Below are 22,294 nucleotides of genomic sequence, written 5' to 3'. Positions count from 1 at the left end.
TTGTTGCAGTGAAATCTGCCTTCTGGACTGAGGGTATATCAATAAAATAACATAGAGTATGGAAGCTCAGAATATTACAAAATCAGATAGAGAGGCAGGCTTTCTGTTCCCCAGCTGTTTCTCAGAAGGCTCACCAACAAGATGCTTCATGCAAAAAGCTTAACTAATTTTTATTAATTCATTCCCAAAACATTTTAAAATACATCATCACAGACTATTTAAAGTTGTGTTAGCTGTCATGGATAGGCTAGGCAACCTGTCATCAGATGGACAGTTCTTCATGAATGTCTTTCTTTTGACAAGAGCCGCTTGTTTTACACACAAATTTGTCATCTTAGATTCATCTGATACATAACTGTTCTCATTCCACAGCCACACTGCTAATCATGTACAGTATCATTGTATTGCTTAATTCCCACTCGAATGCTATCGGTGAGCCCTGAGTGAGATGAAGCCACTTTTCAAAGTGAAAAGTTACACTTGCAGTGTCTCTGCAGCCTGATGCTGACTCTTTTGAAACATTCCTAGACACAGCCTCCCCACTGAATCAGCCTAAGTTGGTTTGAAATGCTAGCATGTGTGATAGGATGGCTTCTTGGGACTGGTACCATGCATTGCAGAAGCACAAATGAACATCTGCAATGATTGATGAAAACTTCAGAGGAGGTGGCTACCCTTAAGATAACCAACTGCAAATTTCCTGGATAACTTGCCAAGGAAATGGCAATAGGACGTCAACTGCAGCTAGAATTATCATAGAAGGATGTAATTTTTGGCAGCAGGATTAAAATGTCCAGCCATGCTTGTTGGAGCATTTGCCAGCTGAGTGGCAACACTCAAAGGAACAATTGAAAAGCCTCCTAACAATCTGAGCAGTAGCAGTCCAAAACCATCTTGAGGCAAGCTTCTTAGATGAGCACTGATCAAAATTGATGGAATATAGCCACCTTTGCTGTCTTCATACAATACAAAGGGTGCCTGAAAGAGTTTAGAAAAGACCTTAGAGGAAGTTTCCAAAGAAAGCATATTAAATTTTTATAACCTTATTTACAACAATATACATCTAGCAGTGTTCAGAACAGTTCAGACCATTTGTTTTACCCCTGAATAATGTGCTATCAGTGTTTGACCTGGAAAACAGGCTCTGAGAAGCCCACCTTTTCTTTTGACACCACTGAGCTGAACAGTCTGGGGTATAATCTTAGCTGGTGTCAAAGATGTTATCAGTGAAGTCAGTGGAAGTGCACTGATTTACATTAGCAGAAGTTCTGGCTCTGTGCCTTCTTTTGTCCTCCATCCCAGTTCCAGGGTTATAACAGACCACTCTTGAGTAGTCTGGAAGGATTAAGCTGATGATTTGGTATTTCATGGATTAAAAAACAGCCTATGATAGAGCATATGGTTGTCTTTTGCCCTTTAGTATTCCTGTGTCATGCATCTAATGCAATCTGCTGCCACAGAAAAAGGAAACCTGATAACCTCTTAGAAATAGAATAAATAGAGATTTGTAAACAAATGCATCTTGTATAAATTATGAAAACAACACACAATAAGTTTATTATCCCAAGAAAATGAATTTATTAAAGTGTGTGAACATTTCTAAGCTTTTAAAAAGCAAACAATCAAAGCTACAAATTATTTAGGTCTTTTACAGTAGAAATAAATAAAATTAATAACCAGCCCAGCCGGTATTAAAGATTGTGTGGCTAGAGAATTCATCACTCTATTGACCCGAACTTTGGACTGGTTACATAGCCCAGATGTAATTAAAACACACACACAGTTTACCTGCCTCAAAACTGCATCAGGTTACAGTGGGTTAAACTAAATGCCACAAGCTTGGATGAATCCCGAAGGGCTTTTGCCTCCTGTGCTAAAATATGAGATCACTGCCCTTTATGTTTCAAGTTGTATCACAACAAATGTTCTGTGTAAAGAGGATACAGCAGTTTATATTGCAAATGCACCATAGCTTCTACCAGTAGAGAACTGGCTTTAATTTTTTTTTCACTCCTTTTTTCCAGTATTCTAAGGCACAGACTTAATCCTTCGTTAAACAAAATTATCTCTAGGCTCATTAGGACTCTGGAGTTCATCGTAACTGGCACCGAGCAGCAAACAGGCAAAGTGAAGATACTGGGTATCAGCACTGCTAACAGGCACTGTGCGTGATTCTTCGGTGCTGAAATACCCTTCTGCCACGGCTGCCTGTACGCGAATTGGCTGGACAGATTTTCCAGATCCCCTGAATGTTCCTAAATTACTATACTCACCCAATTACAGTCCTCAGGGGTCACATTTCATTTTCTGAAAACTGGTAACAGGCCACCACAGCTGATGAAATGATGTGGGTATCCAGGCAACTATTGTGCTGTTTGATTAATATAGCAAACACTTGTGTGGCATGATCTCACATGCTTCCAAATGTTCCACACAATCTGCCTTGAACTGGAGACCATAAAAGTTTGCCTCATAGTTACGTTCCCAGTCTTGCACAGATTGGATTTTCCAGATGAAAATATTTATTAGCGCTTCTTATTACACCCCTCTTTTGTATGATTTAACCCCTGACTTATGCATGAAGGTGTTTAGAAACAAGAGGTTGATTTCTGCTATTTATTCTTATCTCCTTTTTCTTCAGTAAAGTTTATTCACTTCACCTAAGCCAATCAGCTATGGGAAGGTTGCAGCTTGCTTTCAGGTATTAAAATAGGTAGGTTTGCCACAGACTCTTCATTCAGGATGTAGTGTCATTCCAGTGGACTTTTTCAACAGCTGTAGTGTGGACATATGGCTAAGGGGGAAAAGGGTACAAACAAAATATATATATAGCTTCTTGTTGTCAGAGAAATAACAGAGAGATCTCTAAAATACTGTAAGTCTCTCACTTTAGTGGAGACGATGCAAGCTTCCCCTTCAGACACCCTGAAAGTACATTTTAAAAAAAGGTACACCCAGCACTGGCACTAGGACTGTAAACAAATACCTATCCTAGTTTCTGTTTTGAACAGCACCACTTCCTGCAGGCAGGCGATGCACTCTGCTTTGCAAATCCTGGAGAGAAGGTGAAGAGGGAAAGAACTAGCATGTAACCATCACATTCCCCAAGGAAAGTCAGCAGCTGTGAGGCAGCATAGAGCGTCACAAGCAGCACTGGCTGCTCATCCCATCCCACAGTTTCCATGAGGTACTCAAGGGGTTAACACAGCCTATAGTGGAGTGTTTGCTTTCTTCTGTTTGAAATCAAACATCTGATCTTTATCTGAGGTGACAGGTTTAATGCCTTTCTTCCCTGACAAATTTTTACCCGAAGAGGAATGCAAACACATATATCGGTGTGGTTTTATAAGTGCTCATCTGAGCAAGCCAATATTGGCAGCTTCGTCCTCTAATAAACAGCAAAGCCATGAGCTGGTGCCACTTGCTTAAAAAAAATTTATAACCCTTACATCATTTAAATGACTTGACTTTAGATCTGTCAGGGGTCAGGTATTTTGACAGAGCTTTAGGCAAGGCAGAGTATCACTGTTCAGCAATGCTGACTTCCCTTTTCTCTCTCTTTTTTTTCTTTTCTTTCTGCTGCTTCTTATTGAAGTTAATTTAGAGTTTGCAAAATACCCTATTGCCAGTCTTATGGAAGGAAAAGCCTATCTTATGCACATGGCAGGACGTGTTCTGGTCAGCAGAAATTTGCTTTGGACAAGGTCTTTCCCTCTGGCATGCTTTACTCCCTTCCTGAGGAGTCAGACAAGGGGAAAAGGAACAAATTAGTACTGATTGTGACTGTGGACTTGCGGACAGATGTCAGCTCTGGAAACAGGACTGTGAAGTACACTCTGTTCTAAATAGGCCAGTGAAGATTCACGAAGCCATGGTAGCTTGCAGACATTTTAATGCCAATTTTTACATACCTGAGCACAGCAAATACTAATTCAAAGTGGCTTTCTATCACCTCTAACTTACTGGGAAAAAACTAGGTCCTGCTTTGTCTGAAACTTTTGCTATAGATCTCAGGCATAAAACACTGTTTGCTAACACAGTGTGTAAAAACTCAGTAGCCCTGGTTGGTTAAAAAATATCGTTACTTAAGCAGCACCTCAGTAACCCCATGACTGGATGGTAGGATAATGCTGAAAGTACCTGCCAGAAACACTGAAAAGCCATTGTGTGGTATCATGAAGTTTCCGTTTTGGCCTAACTAAAACATGGTGGAAGAATGCTTTTTTGGCTGTTTGTGGCTGTTTGTGAGTCCAAAGTGTTTGGTTAGATCACAAAGTAAACTGCGATTAAGGGTACTGAGTTTGTCTCTTAATCAGGGTGGGAGTGTAGAGAAAAATTGTAACTTCAGGATCCTTGTAATCAACCAAGTAAAAAAGATGATCAGTGGGGTCAGACAGAGTTTAGATGAGCTAATTCTCTGTCTATAGCAGAATTGGGATCAGATTTGTTCAGGTCACGTTTTAAAACACTTTTCACCCCCTGAAAAAAGTACCCTTTTAGTGTAATTCTTACTCCATTTTCTCATACCAAGTGTTTGCAGTACTGACTGATAATAATGAGCAAAACTTACCATTAATGTAACATGCAAGCAACTCTTCTGTGGTGTTTGGGAAGCCATCACTTATTCCTCAGACCTTTTGCCTCTAGGCCTAGACCTTCTAGGACAGAACAGAAGATACAGGCTGCTGTGTTTGCGTGCATGACTCTTAGATTGTTAATTCAGTCTCACGTTGTTGCTTTCCTTGTGGCTCACAAAATTACACCCCTTCAAGGAAGGACTCTGTATTCTACGAAACACTGGCTAACTGATGATGCCTTGGGGTGTGTGGCATCTACGATAATGGCTCTGTGGGAAGTCCTTGCATCCACCCTCATGGGAAGCCCATCTCCACACTGTCGCCTTAACTGAATAGGAGACGTGAATTTAGATTTGATTGTGAGTTTGGGTCTATGCTCAAACTGCTGTGTAAACACACCTGAGCCAGTGAACAGGTCCTGCAAAATGAGGACAGTTGTTCTTCTGTTCCCAGTTGCCTCAGTAGTGGAGAATGCTTGTGCTGGGTGGTAGCAGGGAGCCCTGCTCCGGAGTGTGGCAAATTGCAGCGCTGGCATCAAAGCTGCTAGTATCACTTCCAGCTCCAAACTGCTCTCATCTTTGCGATTCATTACGGGGAGTGAGTGTTTTCTGCATGTCAGGTTTTGGTATCACAAGAAGTGTGATCACAACTGGATTCATGCCAAGGACGTACTTGCTATGGAGCTTCTAACAGTCTTCAGTTCCTCGGTAGAATTGCAAATAGAAAGACATACATGGATGGGAAGGTGCTGCTCCTAAACCTACACAAGGGTAATCCGAATAAGCTCTATTTGCACACTGTGTGTTGTGGGCATCATGCTGGATCACAGCAGAAGAAGATGTGAGAGGATTTCCAGATTGGCTTGAGGTTCATTTGTGCTGTGATGAGAATCTGGCCCCATTGATCTTCACTCGTTTGCTGATTCAGGGTTCCTGTTGGGGTTTGCCTGTGCAGTCCCTGGCTGTGCCTTTTCCCCCGTTACTTCTCCTGCCAGCAGGCTGAAATTCCAGTCAGCTATTGCTTTTTTTTAATCCACTGGTGCTCACTGACATAAAGCCAAACGGGAGCGTAAGCACAGGCAGCATACCGATAAGGTAGTGTTATGCTACCATGCCTGTACGAAGTTACTCCTTTTTTTTTTAAAAAGAAGATGTCATGTGGGAGGGAGAAAAGGTGAAAACAGTATCCAGTCTACCAAAGTCCATCTGGGAACTTCCCCAACCACCCTGTATGGCTCCTACTGCCTCGGTATTATCTGGGTGCAAACATTCACCCTCCTGTTATGTTGCTGAAGATGCCCAGGACGTGATCCAAAAGATGGACCTATAGGCACCTCAGGGGGAGCGAGGCAAAGCACAGCCTGCCCCAGTAGCCAGGGTGGCCGGGGCCAGGGTGGCAGCCAGCGGGTCCCAAGCCACCACCCTGCTCCTCAGCTGCTAGCTTTTCCAACATGATCTATAGAGCAATGCTGACAGTAGATTTTCTGGCAGCCATAAAGGTGGCCTGATTCAGAGAATAATTACTGTATGCAAATGAGTGTGATTTTCCTCTGCCCTTTTATGGATGACTCTGCTCTGCCATTCATCAGGGCCACAAATTTCACTTGGTAGGAGACGGATTTAAAGAGACAGCCGCCTCTAGAGCTTTGTCTTGGACTTACTAAATCCATGCTTAAGTGTCTTCATAAATAGACATGCATATGTTATAAGGGGGATGGCAGATTCCAGCCTCTTTATCTATGTATTATTGCTTACGAAACTGTTGAGAAAACATCCGACTCTCTGGCCATGCAGTATATGAAAGCTTTCACTGCTTTGAATAACAGTCTCTTCTCAAATCAGGGTTATATGTGGTTTAGTATGGCCTCTAGTGTGTTTTTTCTCTCTCACAGTGTCCTTTATGATGTTTATATGGTACGTGTCTTGGTGTGCAGTGGAGTAGGGAGATAGTGCTATATTTTTTCTGATGACAATTAGTTAATGGCTATCACATTCACCACATTCACCATAGTAATGGCAGAGGCTGCACTCACAGCAAGAAGCCTCAGTGTGTTTATGCTGTGGAGGTTCAGTCTACATCATTGCTAGGAGGAAATGTCCTATAGTCTCGGTACTTCTGTCACAGTCTTGATGTGATGGTGTGATCAGTATATCGTGATAAAGCGAGGGGAAAACCCCACAACAGAAAAGAACCAAATCAAATTGTTTCTGAGCATGGTGTGTGCCTGGTGGGTAACAGGAAAAGAAAACCATGATGAAGTCTGTCTGTTGTCATTCCCTGATGCTGGACACAGGAACACGGTGGTGCATTCACAGGAAATCTGTAGTACATAATGTGTCATTGCTAAATATCAATTTCTGCACTTGCTCCCAGCATGTGCTGTGCACCGTCCTCCTCGGAGCATGGACGAGAGGGGAAGGAGAGTGCTATAAATGGAGCAGGCCCGTCTGTCACTGGGCTGTCTTGTTACTCATATGGCAACAATATACCGGTGTCAGTACATCCAGAACACTTTTCTTCCACTGCCACTCAAAAAGCAGAGAAGAAAAGCTGTGATGTTTCTGTGTTTACCGACAGTGTGCACCACTAGAGGCCATCACACGCTTCCCTAAATAAATATCAATTAATGTACTTGGTTATAGGGAAATCTGGGAGGTGGGACCTGGGGCCCCTCATTCTACTCTCTCAGCACCAGTACTTCAGTTCAGGGGTCAGGTCCTTTGGCTCACAGATCTTGCAAGATATACCTGGAGGGTGAAGCTGTTTTAGGGAAGCCTTTGCCCCATACACAGGGTGTATCAGACATAGGTATCAAAGGAAAGTGGAAAAAAGCAGGCCAGGAGTGCACTTTCCTCAGGCTATCGAGAAGAGCAGAGAACAACATTTGCAGCTAAATGGGGCAACAGGGAAAGTTTACCTGCTTCTAAGTTTCTGTCTTGTTCACTTCCACTTTTGGCAAGTTTCTTTGGTCTCGCAGAGGCAGACTTGGGCAGGATTACTACATCCAAACCTTCCCACTACTTGTGACAAACTAACAGTTTGCTCAGCAGACTTAGCTCTAATAGATCTGGGCAGCTAAGGAGTTACTTTGCATGAGTAAACATTGTAAGGCATTTGGAGGCATGGGTGATTTTCTGGTGAACAGAACTTGAGTAGTTTTGGGCATTCAGATTTTTCTGTGGAAATCCAGGAAAAATCCTGATTGTGATTTAAAGCTAGTAAAAAGGCAATTGTATTGAAAGGATTTTATTCCAAAATTCAAAGCTAAAATGGGAGGTGTAAAACCTCATGAACCAAAAGTAGTGGCACTGATCCTGAGAAGCCTGTATAGATGTTACCAGTGCTTCCACGTGGGTCTGCAATGAAGCCATACCCCATGCTGGAAAGCCCAGCACTTGTGTGCACCCAAGGAGGAAAGCAGCAGGGCAGAGGCAAGTGTTTAGAGACTAAAGTTAATTATCAGCAGCAAAAAATGCAGCTTTCCTATATTATTAAGTGGTATTTATCCTATGTCTGTTGAGCTGCTGTTCTAATTTAGGTTGACCTCTGACAAAGATTACAATAATTTGACATTCCTACATTGCATTAACAGCCAGAGTGACTCATTCAGGGGGAGGATTCTGACTTACAACTTCAGACACAATCTGCTCTGTGTCCCATTATTATTTCTGCATTAAGGCAAGACTTAAGGCTTCAGCCTCAATGGGTTTCCATGTAGCTTTAGTGTGTAGCAGGAGATTAAAGCAGTGGTGGAATTGTTTCCCCGATTTCCTGTTTCCCAGCCACCGCTAGCATCAAGTGGATCTCTTGCACTGCTGCTGGGGAGCATTTGGCATGGTGGGCAGCCAGGCTTACGTGCCATTGGGCACTGGTGTCCTTCTGACTCTTTTCCTTTAGACCTGGACATGGCACTGAGATTTAGGGAGGCTATCCCATGCTGGGAAAACTTGGCATAATGAAATTGCACGCTATCTGGGGCAGCCGAGGAGCCCCGATGGCAGGAGTTGGTGGGATGCCATGCAGGGCCCGGCTGAATTCCTACCAGCCACAAGGTGCTGCTGCCACTGTGGAGTCTGTTTAACAAGTGTTTAACCATTGTGCTTTTTACACAAATTTTATTGATGCTAGACAAACTAACCCTGGAAGGACACCATGGGACTTTCCAGTAGCCTGCGAGAAAGTCTGATCTGGGACTTACAGAATAGCTGGGGCAGCATTAGGGAATGGAGCAAGCACCTCCAAGGAAGAGGTTTAAATAAGTATATTTATTTTTCTTTAGATCCACAAGACACTTAAGACTGAGGCCTTTTCAGACTGATTAACGCAGTCTGCTGGTGGTTCATGTGAGTAGAAATAAGGCATGAATTTCAAAACTGCTTTTCTCTGCTGCAAAATCTCAGACCACAATCAGAGGAAATGTAAGGAAAGGAGGAGGAAAGCTCATTAAAGGGGGAATATTCACAAAAGTTCTAATTGAATGCAAATCTTCATGTGACTGTATCCACACCCACCTGCAATTTATTTTCTTTCCCTCCAACCTCTCCCTCTTCCAGCCCTCTGTGAATGCAATTGAGAGATGGCTTCCGCAACCCAGGTCTGGATATTGCATCCCATATGGTTTGAATATGTACACAATGTAAGATCTAGAGTTACCGTTACACATTTATAGTAGTCCCCACTGTACGCTAGGCACTTGCCAGCCATTCAAGAAGGAAGATTTCTGCTCCAAGGAGTTTACCATCTAAAAGCAGTGACAAAAGTTGACAGATGGTAGGGGGAAATGATAGGAAGTTTACATACAGTCAGCTGGACATGGCAGGAGCAATTTAAAGTATAGATGGGAAGAGGTCCTGCAGGTGAACTCCGGGAGATCTTGCTAGGCATCCAGAGTCACATAGACAAAGTCACAAATGGCAACTGTGGAGCAACCTGACAGGAGATAAACAGGCTGTAGGCCTGGGAGTCCATCTAACTGAGCAAAACAGATTGGTATTTTTTCTTGTTTTTAAATAAAGGCATTGTTTAAATTAGATGTCTAAATAATGCAAAGCTCCCTGTTCAATCTGATATTTTTTGGTGTGGAGACTTTTCTATGAAATTTGAACCATTATATTTTTTCAGCTAAATTTTCACCAGCTGAAGTCCACTTGTAACTAGCTCTTCTTCTGTCGAACATTTTCCTCCTCACAAATCCCTTGTGCTCCCTTGTGTTCACAGACAAATGTTTTGCCAGGAGAGGAGCAGCTCCACTACCTCAAGCCAGAGACTTTTGTGTCCGTTACCCATAATGCCTTAAAGTGGACAAAAGATTTCTGAAACACACACTGAGACACACCACAGGAGAATACTTAAAAGAAAATAGAGCATCTTTTCAGTCAAAACATCCTGCGGTATCTCCACATAATGCTTCATGGCATATGACAGGAAGAAGATGACATCTCTCATCACTAGTCAAAAATAAAAACCATGTCAAGTATGAATTGCCTTTGAAAAAAACCCAACACAACTGTACATGATTTCCATGGTCAGACATCCTGGAAAACCTCCAAAAAGGGGAAAGGAGGAGGGGAAAAAGGGGGAAAAAAAAAGGAAGGTTATTGATTTCCTCATTGGGAATGTTATATAACCTTCATATTTTATTAAAAAACTTTACTCTCACTTTGTGAAAGGTCCTTTAACACATTATGTCATTTTGTAATACAATAGTTCTCCGGCTCCTTCCAGCCCCATCTCCCCGATGTGTTCTCTCAACTGTAGTTATTTTCTTTCCTTTTAAAAAAATATTTCTGATAAAACGTTTGCAAGTGTTAAACAAAGGGGCAGCATAAGTTAATACAGGCGTCAGGCGACACTCGGAACATGTTGACATATTTCAAACAAAACATGGGAATGCTTCAGTTAAAAACCTTATATTTTTGTCCTGAAACAGATGCCCATAGTCTTTGTTTTAAGAACGCAAAACTTCCCCCCCACCACCCCCCTTGTAAGAGTAGATTCCAGCTGCAGGACTCCTCAACTTTTCCTTTCCCCCTTCCTTCTTTTTCAATTCTCCCCCTCCTCCCCTCCACCTCTCCCCCTCCTTCCCATCCGGCGTCTACTCACGCACACATACTCTCTAACTTTTTGTTTTTAGTAGCGGCTGCCCCATAAGAAATGCTATCCAACAGACCTGGTGCCTGTCACCGCTTCCCATCACATGCCTGGTAATTAAACTCTGACTGATTTATTGACTGACAGCCAACAAATCCCAACCCAGTTTTTATGATATACATGCTTCCCCAGGCTAAATTCACTCAAACAACAGCCCAGCTGAAAAGGAGGAGGAAAGGGGGGAAAAAAAAAGGAGTGATAGAGAAAAAGCGCTACACACACAGGCGCGCACGCACACTCACATACAAAAAAATTTGGTATTGGTAGATGAAAGGGAGGCATTTTGCAAAGCAAAAAAAACAACCCTCAGCACAACATCTCTTTCAAATCCAGACTTGGAAAGGGAAGGGGGGGCGGGGGGAGGAAAGAAGTAGTAAACATCATTACTTCAGCTTTAAGATTCATTTGAAACGTCTCACGTACAAAAGAACTCTGAAGGGGAAAACAAGACGTGCTTGCAGCTAATATTACAGTCAAGTTCCAATTTTACCTAAGGGAAAGCAGCTTTATTAAAAGTCATGACTGAAATTGCGTGACAGGTGCCAATATTCTCCACCCTGACAGATGTGTCAGTTTGCGAATGCCATTTTCTTGTCAGCGGTCCCTAGATGGAGTTGCTCCCATCACCATTTGTCTCTCTTCCAGCTAGATCACACATGCCCGTCGCTTGCCTCCAAGCTGCGCTGCGTTGTTTGATATGTGGAATCTTCACAATGAGACTTATTAAAAGACAGTCCATTATTTTTATTTAGAGCATTTCCAAAACAAGCAGAGCGCGCACAGAGATAATTTAAAAATTGTGCGGCGGGTCATCTCCAGGCCAGAGCGGCTCAATTGGAAATGCATAAGAAAGCAGTGTCTCCCCCGAGCCCCTCCTCATCCCTCAGTTCATAATGAGGTTGATTTGAGTGACATTTAACCCTTGAATAATGGCCCTTCGAGTCGGCAGGACTGTACGGCTCTGCTCCGCAGAGGCGGCTCAGCCTGAAGGATTAATTCTGCTCTGATTTTTCCTAAATCTTGTGGTGCCCCCCCCCCCCCCCCAACCCCTTCTGCTCCTCTGTTTTGTTACAGGTGGGCTTCACAGTGTATCGCTACATGTAAAATACTCTTGATTGTCTGTATTTATAGACCCTTTTCCTCCTCCTGTTGGTTTCAAACACAAAGAAAAATGGTATCTCTCAATCGTGCCTGGTATGAACAGCAGGTAAAGCTGCAGCAGACTCCTCTCCAGCCTCTGATGGAAAATTATTACAGATGAAATGATTCTGTAATGGAAATGGTAATAGGAAAGTTTCATTCTAAAGGATGTTTGTGCTAACATGAGAGGCTATAATATGTGATGGATTTGGATGCAGGAATAAGTGTAATCTCAAACTGAATTTTACTTCATCATTTCTAGAGGTGGCACTGGGGGGTTGGAGGAGGGCTAATGGACAGTGCTTGCAAACATTGCTAGGTGAAAGGACTTAAAATACGAGATTATTGATGTCTCATTGTCCCAGGCCAAGTGGCAGAGCAGGTTGTTGCTTCAGCAGTTCTTTCTTAAGTACATGGATGCTAATTCTTCTCAGGCTGGAATTAGCTCATCAGTCCTGGTGGGTACTTGTCACTCGGGGAAAGATATGTGGTTAAATTGTAGCTAACCCTTTGTAGATGATAGGGAGATGCTTTTACTTCTTGTGAGGAAACAGCATTTACCTCTTTAGCTCCACCTTGGCACAAGACATGGTCTGGACCCTGTGCTGCCTGACTGCTGGTGAAGACTTCGTCTCTTTGCAGCTATAGTCAACTCCGAGTGTGCTGCAGGCAACGCAAGGCTTCAGACTGTCCCCAGGGTCAGGTATCTCTGGTTGCCCAACAGCTTTGTTGGAGCATGTTTTGCCCTGCATGCTCCTTTGGGTCGCACCATTCCGGGTACCCCTCAGCTCTGTCTCAAGCCTCTGTCAGCTGGGGGCACTCTGGGATGATCTTCCTTCTTCAGAATATGAGGAGACCCCAAAGTTTTGGGAGACAAGAGCTGGATTGAAAAGCATCCTAACAATGTTTGACAGAATCTGGATGGAAAATGAAAGGCTCCCTCTGGAGCGGAGAAAGCAAGGAGGGGAGAAATATTGGAAAAGAAAGAACTGAATAAACTAGAGATTGGTTACATCGTTTAACGTCCATGGAAGGCACTCTGATACTGTTTGGGTTGATGAAGTTTTATAAGAATTTGAGAGGAAAGCTCTTATACTCTGCAAGCTTTTCCATTGCACAATCACCTGGAATGCCCAAGTGTAGATCTTTCACTCAGTAGTCCGTCACCCTTTCCCACGAGCAATCATTTAGAACCTAATTTAAGAATTATAAAACCATGACCAAAAAATATTTGTGAATTTCCTCTCTAAGCTGAAAAGAGAAGGTGGGCTGCCACAGGAATATTTTCTCCTCGTTCTCCCACAACAATGCCTGCAAAGCTGAAGCCATTGTGCTGAGAGCAGCTCCAGAAGCAATTATACCATAGTCTAAACCAATCATCAGCTCTGGACAAGGAGCATACCGAACTGTTCCCACGTTACACAGGATATCAGCATTTCTCACTTGGGAGAAAAGGAGGAAGGGGTTGAGGGGGAAGAGAGAAGAGGACAGGGAAAGACATAAATATGCTGCTTGTTTGGTTGATCTGTCTTATTGTTAGACATTCTAATCTGCTCTTCCAGGTTCCGGGAATCTGTTCTTCCTTTTAAGCTAAAGAAAGAAATGAGCAGCTTCCACCAAAAGCTAGAGAAAAGGGAATGTTTTGGCACTGTGCTCTAACAGTCAAAAGCTGTGGACTCAGTTGATAGAAGAAAGAAAAAAATCTGCAGGTGAAAACCTTCTGCATAGCAGGGCAGCAGACTTCACACGACTGTGGGCATTAATGTAGCCTGTTCAGATGACTGTAACTGCTGCCGCAGATCCACTCTGGAGTCCATCTTTCAGGCAGGATCAAGGCTTGTAGGTCTTAATAAAGTCAAATCAACACATAGCAATGAAATAATAAGTCTGGGCAGCTGACAGATGCTAATGAGAATGCTTATTTAAACCACCAGCAAAATCCAGTTGAAAACTAAGCAGATATATAAAACTCTGGATTCAATCCTTTTTATTTGGAGAGAGATAATTAGGGCCCATAGGACATTTTCTAGGAAGATACTTGGGATGCTGCATTAAGAGCCCATTCCTGAGCATGATTAACCTTACTTACTGCAAGAGAAAGTATCGCTGGTTTTAATCACAGAATGTAGCTAGTTCTGTGTATTTGCAGAATTAGATGATACAGCCATACAATGGAAAAAAACAAATAGGCAGAAGAGGATGGAATGATGAAGAACTGTGTCAAAAGCATTACAGCTGGTGAATCCAGGGAGACTTACGTATGTTCTCAGCTTTTTCAGTAGAAGGACCTGGATGGTAGACACTAATACATGGACCTTTCGGGGCGTGGAGCTTTGGGTAGATGCACGTCTAATGGCTATTTTAAACATCAGCTTGACAGTAAATGAGACTGTTTGCTCTTGTGCCTTGCTTGTGTTGAATATAAGAAAGCATTTACATTATGGACTCCAAAATCTTATTCATGTCATGAAGCAGTGGGGCCTTTACCAAGTCCAAGTCCATCAGGATGACTGCAGCTAGCAGAAAACAATATTTGCACGCTGGCAAAAATGAAGACAATCTCTCTCCTCCTATTCCTTCCCTCAAGTATTTGCACTTGCAAACTACTGGCCTTCAGCTGCAACATCGAAATCACTCAGAATGTAATAATTCAAAGGAAAACATTTACTTTTTGTAAAAAAGGTTTTTCACTGAGAAAGCTCTGACTTGATTTTTGCATGGCTTTCCTTTCCCCTGTGATGTGTTGACAGAGAAAGTTGAAGAGAGTGTCTCCTTACCCAGGAGAGCAGAGCAGAGATCAGCTGTTAGGGCTTGGTGGCCCTGGTGCCTGTGATTCATATCCTGTGGTTGTTGATAAAGGAAGATCTGGGGGACATAGACACATTTTGATCTTTCTTGTCCTGTGTTTCACTGTTTTTACTTCTGTACTCTTCAAAGTGACTATGTCAGGAAAAATTGCTGATACTTCTATTAGCAAGCAACCAACCTGCTTTGGGGTAACATTTTTTTCTTTTTTTGCACCACTTCATTATTTTTTAATTCTGCTATAGTGCCAGGGAAATCTAGAATGCTATATACATTAATACCACTGGCTTTTCTTTCTCTTTTTGGCAATCACTGGGAAGAATAACACTTCATGTGGGAGACAGCTGTTCAGATATGCTTCAAGTGAAGTTAAGTTGGTATGTATACATTATTCCCCACTTTTTCTTTTTTTTTTTTTTTTTCCTTTTTGCCTGCATTTGTCTTCAGACTCTTGAAAAAAGAAAATCATGGCAAAAATGTTATAAAAGATTCAGTGGTACTCTTCAGATGGCCTCTCAGTAAGCAAAAATTTCTCTTGCCTTTGGTCAATCTGCATTCACGTATTCATTAATACCTCAGACTATGGATTTGAACCTCAAAAAGTGTGGATGACTTCCATGGGACTTTTTACTGGAACTGAACAACTGCATGGGTCTCCAGAATGGAAAGGATCTGGAAGTGAGTGTTTCTACACAAAGGACTGGACAATCCCTGAATGTTGCTCCTGCTTTTGTGCATCATATTCACAGCCGAGAAAGATAATAATAAAAGGGTATTTTAAAATGGAAGGAAGAAAATTGGGAAAAGTAAATCAAGAAAAAATACCTAAAAATGGATAAAATGAAGCTGTGACCAGCTTATGATCAAGAAAGACAAAAGCCATATTTTTAAATGGGCAGAAAAATAAAGGAAAAAATTAATCCAAATTTCTACAGTGATCAAAGCTACTGATTAAGATATCCAAGCCACCTTAAGCCGGTCTATTTGAACAACCTGAGAAAAACAAAAGTCAGAGTCTCTTATCTATCTAGCTTAGTTTCTTATCACTAACTTTAAAAACTCCATTGGCTTGCCCTAGGTTTGAATCAGATGAATTTGGCCCAATAAATCTTACTTGCACTTATTCCTTGAAGTCATGGCCTATCATCTGTCTCAAGTTCCTTTTAAGTTTAGCCTTAAGTCTGATTTTCCTGGGGTTTAATAGTTGTTCCTTGAAAACTGCAACATGCTTATAACAAATTTAACCTTTCAGTTACTGGTCTTTCACAAAACATTTTTACTGCATAAAAGAGCTATCTTCAATGATTTATAGGACTTTTCAAATTTATGCCAATATTTTTTCCCTTCCACAACTATTTGAACAGAGCCAATGATTCAATTTGGCTTTAAAAACAAAGAAATACAAGACTATAAATATGGCAGTATATAAAAAAATCCTTAATCTGTGTTTAGGCATTTCTCTTTAGTGTTGCATCAACAAAATTTTTGATGAGGTGTTGGCCTGTGACTAACTTGGTGTGGCCTTCACAGAATATTAATGACTTTGTCACTCTCAAACTCAAGCCAAAGAAACCCTTTAAACTGCCACATAATATCAAGTGTTATATCAATATCACATTTGAGATGGCAAAAGCACATATCCAAGTCTCAAGCTGATGGACAAACACATGTGTCTGAAATTCATCAACCATTTTGGCCACAATGCAAAGGATGAAGCTGGGCAATTCTCAAGCTATAAGCACGACCGCCTAATACTTAGAAATAACTGAGCCACATCTTGGCTGCAGTATTCCACAAGCACTTAGCCTGAGGTATGGAAAATGTCAGCCACTGTGAGTAAAGTTTATTAATGTTTTGAGCAACTGGAAACTCTCCTACAAAGCCAAGAGTTAAGCAGTGCTGAATACTAGGTGGCACTGTACAATCTAAGTGATCCTGCTTATTCCTGTTTAGGGATGTTTGAAGTAGATGTGCTTATTTATGGTATATAGACTGTCCATTTTTCCACTCCTTGGGGTCAATCCCACTAAAGTGTGTGTACTTGTGCAACTTGGAACACATCTCTCCTAGACACACATTCTGATTACATGTTCTCCTTTTCTTTTTTGAAGGCATCTGAAAGTCACAAGGTACGTCTCTCCATTTTTTCCAAGGTTACCAACAGGTGATGAGGAAATCTGTGAGTCCTCACTAGGCAGTGCTACGTTTAGGAAAACGCTGCCAGAAGCAGTGATTCTTTTAGCTGCTGGCACTGTCAGTCAGACATGTATGTTGGCTCTGTGTCTGTGGCCTGTAATTATCCCTCAGTGTCCCCACAGCTTCTCACAAGACCTGTTCCTCACTGACCTCCCATGACAGTTCTCCACTTGTGTTACCTGGACGAGGCTGGAAACCCAGACTGCTGCTGTGGATGACAGAAGGCTAATGCTGATGGTCTCAATTTCCTGATGAAATAGCTCCTGTTAATACCCAGTATTACTGGTTTTACCTCTACTCTTAGTGACCTATTTGTTGTCTTCTATATGCCTTGGAATTGTGGTTTTACTCTGGTTTCTTGCAGGTTGCCTGCTTCGGTCTCCACCAAGGATATCTGAAGGTTTCTTAGTGGTGAACTGAGGGGGAACAGTGTTTTCGCACCATCCCCTAAAGCTCTGGGGGCCAAGGCCAGGGAAGCTCCGCAGGCCTGACACTCTGCCTCTGGCCATGCTAAGCCCTGTTGCCTGGTTTTGCTGAGCCTGTACAGCTCTGTCAGGCAGAAAATGAGATGTGCAAGAGTGCAGCCAGTCTCCAGACCTGCTTCCACCCCTTCCTCATGCCTGGAATAGCAGGGACACCACAGAACATCTACAAAGGCTGGTGGGCTCAGATGGCTTGATGCCCTGGCAGCTGAGCCTCTGTGGCCTACACATAGAATCATGGCCACTGTTGTGAGGTGTCTTCTTGTTTGGGACTGTTCTGCCCACACCATGTCTGCCTACCACCCTACACCACTGGTTCTTTTTGTTCTTGCTTTCTGCTGGCCAGTCTACTGGGAAGCCAGGAGAGAATTCCGGCTGAATGCGAAGGGGAAAGCAGAGTCAGGCTCAGAAGAGCCAGCAAACAAGCCTGAAAAGCAGGGAAAGTCTGAGGAGTACATAAAAACCATTATTTAACTAAAGATAGTATAGGCAGGCTGGGGAGATACCCAATAGCAAGTTAAGAACTACACAGAGTGTCGAGGGAGCAGAGTCATACAATTTGGTAATTAAAACAACATTAGAGGACTGAAAATGGTACAGCAAACTGTTAGTCTGGTTTAGACAGGTATGGGATATGTAAATCTGTCACTAACAAAATCAGATAGTAGCCTCATTTTACTGAGGCCACCATGCTGTTTTGATTACAACACAGGAAAATCAGAGTGTCTTTGTGTCCACCAGAATCTCCACAATTGATGTTAGACAGCAAGTTACTGTAAACAAGCTTCTCTGTCTCAATCCCAGTTTACTTCAGGCTTGCCATTTTCCAGAACCAAGAACAATCCAAGTTTATAAAGTTCCACTGTTCTTTCTAACCACAATAACACCTACCATGTTCCTCTTAGCACCCCTATCCGAAGCAGTGCACTTCCCTTGTGCTTCCCAGGAAAGAATAATACTTTTAAAGTATTTGGTGGTAATCCAGCAAATTGTGCTTTGGGGTACAAAGGCCATAATACAGCACACTTCCAGGGGGCTCACGAGGAAGGTGTCACTTCTATGGCCCTAGAGGTTTCCCGCATACCTATAACTTTCACAAGAAATGCTGAAAACTTTCAGGTATACCACACTTCAGCAGTATGGTTTCTGTATCATTCACCCATATAGTTTATTTAAGGGTTCATCCTGAGGGACTCCTCAGAATTTCAGCTACTCTTATTCTAAACAGGAAATGAAATTGAGGAGTATTCAGAGACTTAATAGTCTGCAGCAGGATAAGCTTTAGACTTTAACTCAGAGAAAATTATATCTGAGACTTCTAATCAAAATGACAAAATTGCCCAAACTTTAGAACTTTGCCACAAGGCTTGGCAGAAGTTGTTCAGAGCCACAAACTCCCCCTGTCATAAGATGGGGTTCCTCTTATGGAGTTTCCCGTATCTTCCAGGATACAAATTGTGTGATCCTCCATGATATGACAAAACTATCCATAGAAAGGTGTAGGGGAGACTAAAGGTAAGAGACAGTCTAACAAGGGATTAACTCATTGAAAAGGAATTGGGGCATGAGGCATATGAACTACAATTCCCATGAGCCATTTGAACAGAATCTCCACAATAAAATTAATACCTTTCAGCTGAAAATTCCTTCTTTTTCTTTTGCATTTTTGGATTTTCTCAGGGGGTAGGGGGAAATCATTTTCTGACAGGCACTAATTGTTTCCCATTTGATTTTGGCTTGTGAGCAGATCTGAGTTAAAAGGGCTAAATGCAGACATTCTGCTATTACAGTGTTATGCTCATTCAACAGTCACTCTTGTTTTACTTGCAGCAATATGAGTTATACCATATGTGTTTGAAACTGGTAACAAAACAGAGCAGGCTTTCAAGCAACCCTAAGCTAAATTATAAATCTTTTTTGCATCTTTTAAATAAAAAAAAATTCTACAGGCACAAAATGAATCAGTGAAGTACTTGCTGCTTGGGCTTTTAACAATAGCAGTCTACACGAGAAAACCAGTCACCCTTGTAAAAAATACTAAGTGATATAACTATCCAGCCTGACTGATTTTCAGTAATCTACAAGATTTCAATTTTCATTTGTGTGTAACATAATGAAAACATATGAAATAATTAAAATTATTTTTCCTATTTTTTGTAGTAACACTACTATTTTATTATTATATTATAGATATATATGTAGATATATATTATATATAGATATAGATATAGATAGATATATTATAGATATGTTATCAGTATTAAGTAGTTTGTACAAACCTAGCCATTGAACAGGACTTCAATGATTGTGTATTCTACAAACTTGTTCCAATCCCCTTGACTGCATTTTTTAATCCTGAATTTCTAAATTTCTTGAAAAAGTCTCATCAGAAAAGCAAGATGACTTCTAACAAAAAATTGTCTAGTATGAGGTCTTATGCTTAAATGATGGCTTATTCATGTCCAAAGCTGCACTGAATTCTAAGAATTGTTGACATCACTTGGTCTTCCACCGTTGCAAAATTATTGGTGCAGAACTAGGAGTAAGTTTCTAGCATTGCACTATGAACCCACAACTGGAATCACACAACTTAGTTCAGTGATACATTCAAGAGAGCTTTGTACCTGTTGAGATATTTAGAAGCTCAAGGGTTGGTTGAAAGATTCGTCAGTTCTGTGCCCTTGTGAAATTGATAATCAGATGTTGTCACCAAATGGGAAACAGCTAGAGGATTGACATGGCCAGCTTGAGGGGACTTGGAGAGTCAGTGGAAAAGCAAAGACCAGAATTTAGCACTTCCCAGCTCCGTGTATACTTGTTTCTCCTAATTCTGCTGCCTTGAACTTTGGCCATGTTAGTTTAGCCTTGTTGTGAAGGCAGCTGTAAACATATAAAGCAAAACAAAATGTTTTCTATGGTTTTAAATAATTACTCTTTTTAAAATGATGCAAAACAATTTGGCATACCTACACATTTATAATAATACAATTCTATATAGAAATATAAAAGTACAATTCTATAATAATATTCTAAAATCAGGATCCTTTACTTAAAAACAGTGTTTCAGTTCCATCTGTGATTGATAATATGTGAGATCAAACAGGCTGGACATAAAACTTTTAGTCCTAATCAATGCTATAAATCTGCAGCAGATCACAAACCCAAAAGGCCTCTTATTTGCTGGAGCTGGTCCTGATACAGCCCATGGTGGAGGAAAGCTCAGAAGAACAGCTGATCTCATGAGATTTTCAACATTTGGAGCCAACATTTTCAGAAAACAGTTGGCAAGATTTCAGTGCCTTGGAACTTGAGTTTTGGTCTAGCCCTAAATTCAGCACAAGCCCAGCGCAGCTCCAACACTTCTCAAACGTGTGGGTTCGCATCTAAGTTTTTCACACATGCACATCTATCTTGTTTGTGTGTGTGTGTGTATATATATATGTATATATATGTATATCTGGGGAGTGATGGATGGAGATTTTTTTCCTTGGAGGAATAACTGTTTGTCCCCTTTCTCATTTTATTCAGGATACAGCACTGGACTCTTTGGAATGCGTCACCACCCGCATCCCACCATGTTTATTATTGCAGGTTCCAAAGGTATGAAAAGGAGTGCAAGACTTGCCTTGAATCTCGAAATGCAGAGCATATAGCTGTGCCACTACCTCAGCTCTCCATCTGCCTTTTATTATCATTAATATTCAGAAAAGAATAGGATTTTCGGAGTGAAGTTAAAAATCTTTGATGGGTCAAGGCTGTTCTCCTAGAGTGGTCCTGACATCTCTCTTCCCCTTTTCACCCTGCCCAGCAGAATCTTCTCCAAGACTCCTTGCTGGCCTTCAATAAGGACAGTATGTGTTGTGTAGCAGCTGCAAAAGGCCTCACAAATGCTGGCTGACAAGAAGTGACAGCTCTGTATATCTCTCACTGGCACTGACAGCTGACAGATGGATACCACTCACACACAGAAAAAAAGCCCCCAGGATGATTCGCCAACATTACTCTCTGTTCATAGGGGCCACATTTGATTGAGTGCTGCTCAGAATAATAAACCCTTGTCGATCCGTTGCAGAGCCAGTTTGCTCACAATGTCCTGATTTTTTTTTTCCCCTGAAATGCGTACCAACATACACACAGAAGCCTTGCTTTATTTTCCCCTCCTTAGCTTTGTTTGAGAAGAAAAGCTACCTAGCTTTATGCAGCTGCTTGTTAGAGCAAGGGAGCAATGAGTACATAACTTAGCAATACCATGTTAGGGCTTTGCTCCCCGATAGTTCCTTCATCTCTCCAGTCTATTATTATCCTTCAGATAGTTTTTATTCCTCGTCACTAATCAGCCCATTGTTGAAAATATTGCTGGTTGGGTTAGTTGGAAGACAATAACATGAAACTTCACCGGGAAGACAATAATGCATGTTGATAAAAAAAAATAAATTAAAAAATCCCCCAAAAGAAAGACAGAGAAAGAAAGTGATAAACAAAAAGAGACATCCATCCATATGGACAGGTAGATCTAAATAGAGAAAAATGGAAACAGAAATGTAGAGCTCCTGCAACAGCAGTAGCTGAAGAGTTCAGACCCATGTAATTTCTCCAGATTTTTGTTCCATTTTCTTCTGCAAACTGCTTAATTACTGGACCCTGTATGCAGACAGTTTTTGCCAAAGCTGATCTACTCCAGGAGAAGTATCGTTGTACCCCTTAAAAAACCCCTGAAACAAGTAGCATGAAGCAAACACACCTTGTTACAATCTTAAGTCACCTGTATAAAATCTGAGTGTTGGGAGGAGCTCAAGAAGTCAACCATGACTGAGATGAATGAGGAGAGAAATCCAGATCTGGTCATTATTAGTGATGATTATGTCATGTTAAGCATTCTGTCTAAATCAGTTACTGGTATTTTCCTCAAAGATCTTTATATGTGTTTTCATATAAGGCAAAATG

The 22,294-nt window shown here is 41.6% G+C and overlaps 1 long non-coding RNA gene across 2 annotated transcripts; it reads left to right on the top strand.

The window, feature by feature from the left end:
- Positions 1-3,524: 3,524 nt before the first annotated feature.
- On the top strand, positions 3,525-21,418 carry LOC119145674. Of its 2 annotated transcripts, XR_005103489.1 has the most exons (4): positions 3,525-3,874; positions 14,993-15,049; positions 20,879-20,950; positions 21,162-21,418. It is a non-coding gene; the product is annotated as an uncharacterized LOC119145674 (long non-coding RNA). The 2 variants fall into 2 exon arrangements; XR_005103488.1 differs by having other exon boundaries at positions 20,879-21,418.
- Positions 21,419-22,294: the final 876 nt, after the last annotated feature.

The sequence above is a fragment of the Falco rusticolus genome, chromosome 3 (genome assembly GCF_015220075.1).
Source record: "Falco rusticolus isolate bFalRus1 chromosome 3, bFalRus1.pri, whole genome shotgun sequence".
NCBI lineage: Eukaryota > Metazoa > Chordata > Aves > Falconiformes > Falconidae > Falco > Falco rusticolus.
Note: the sequence above shows the minus strand (reverse complement) of the source record. Positions and strands in the feature narration are given on the sequence as shown.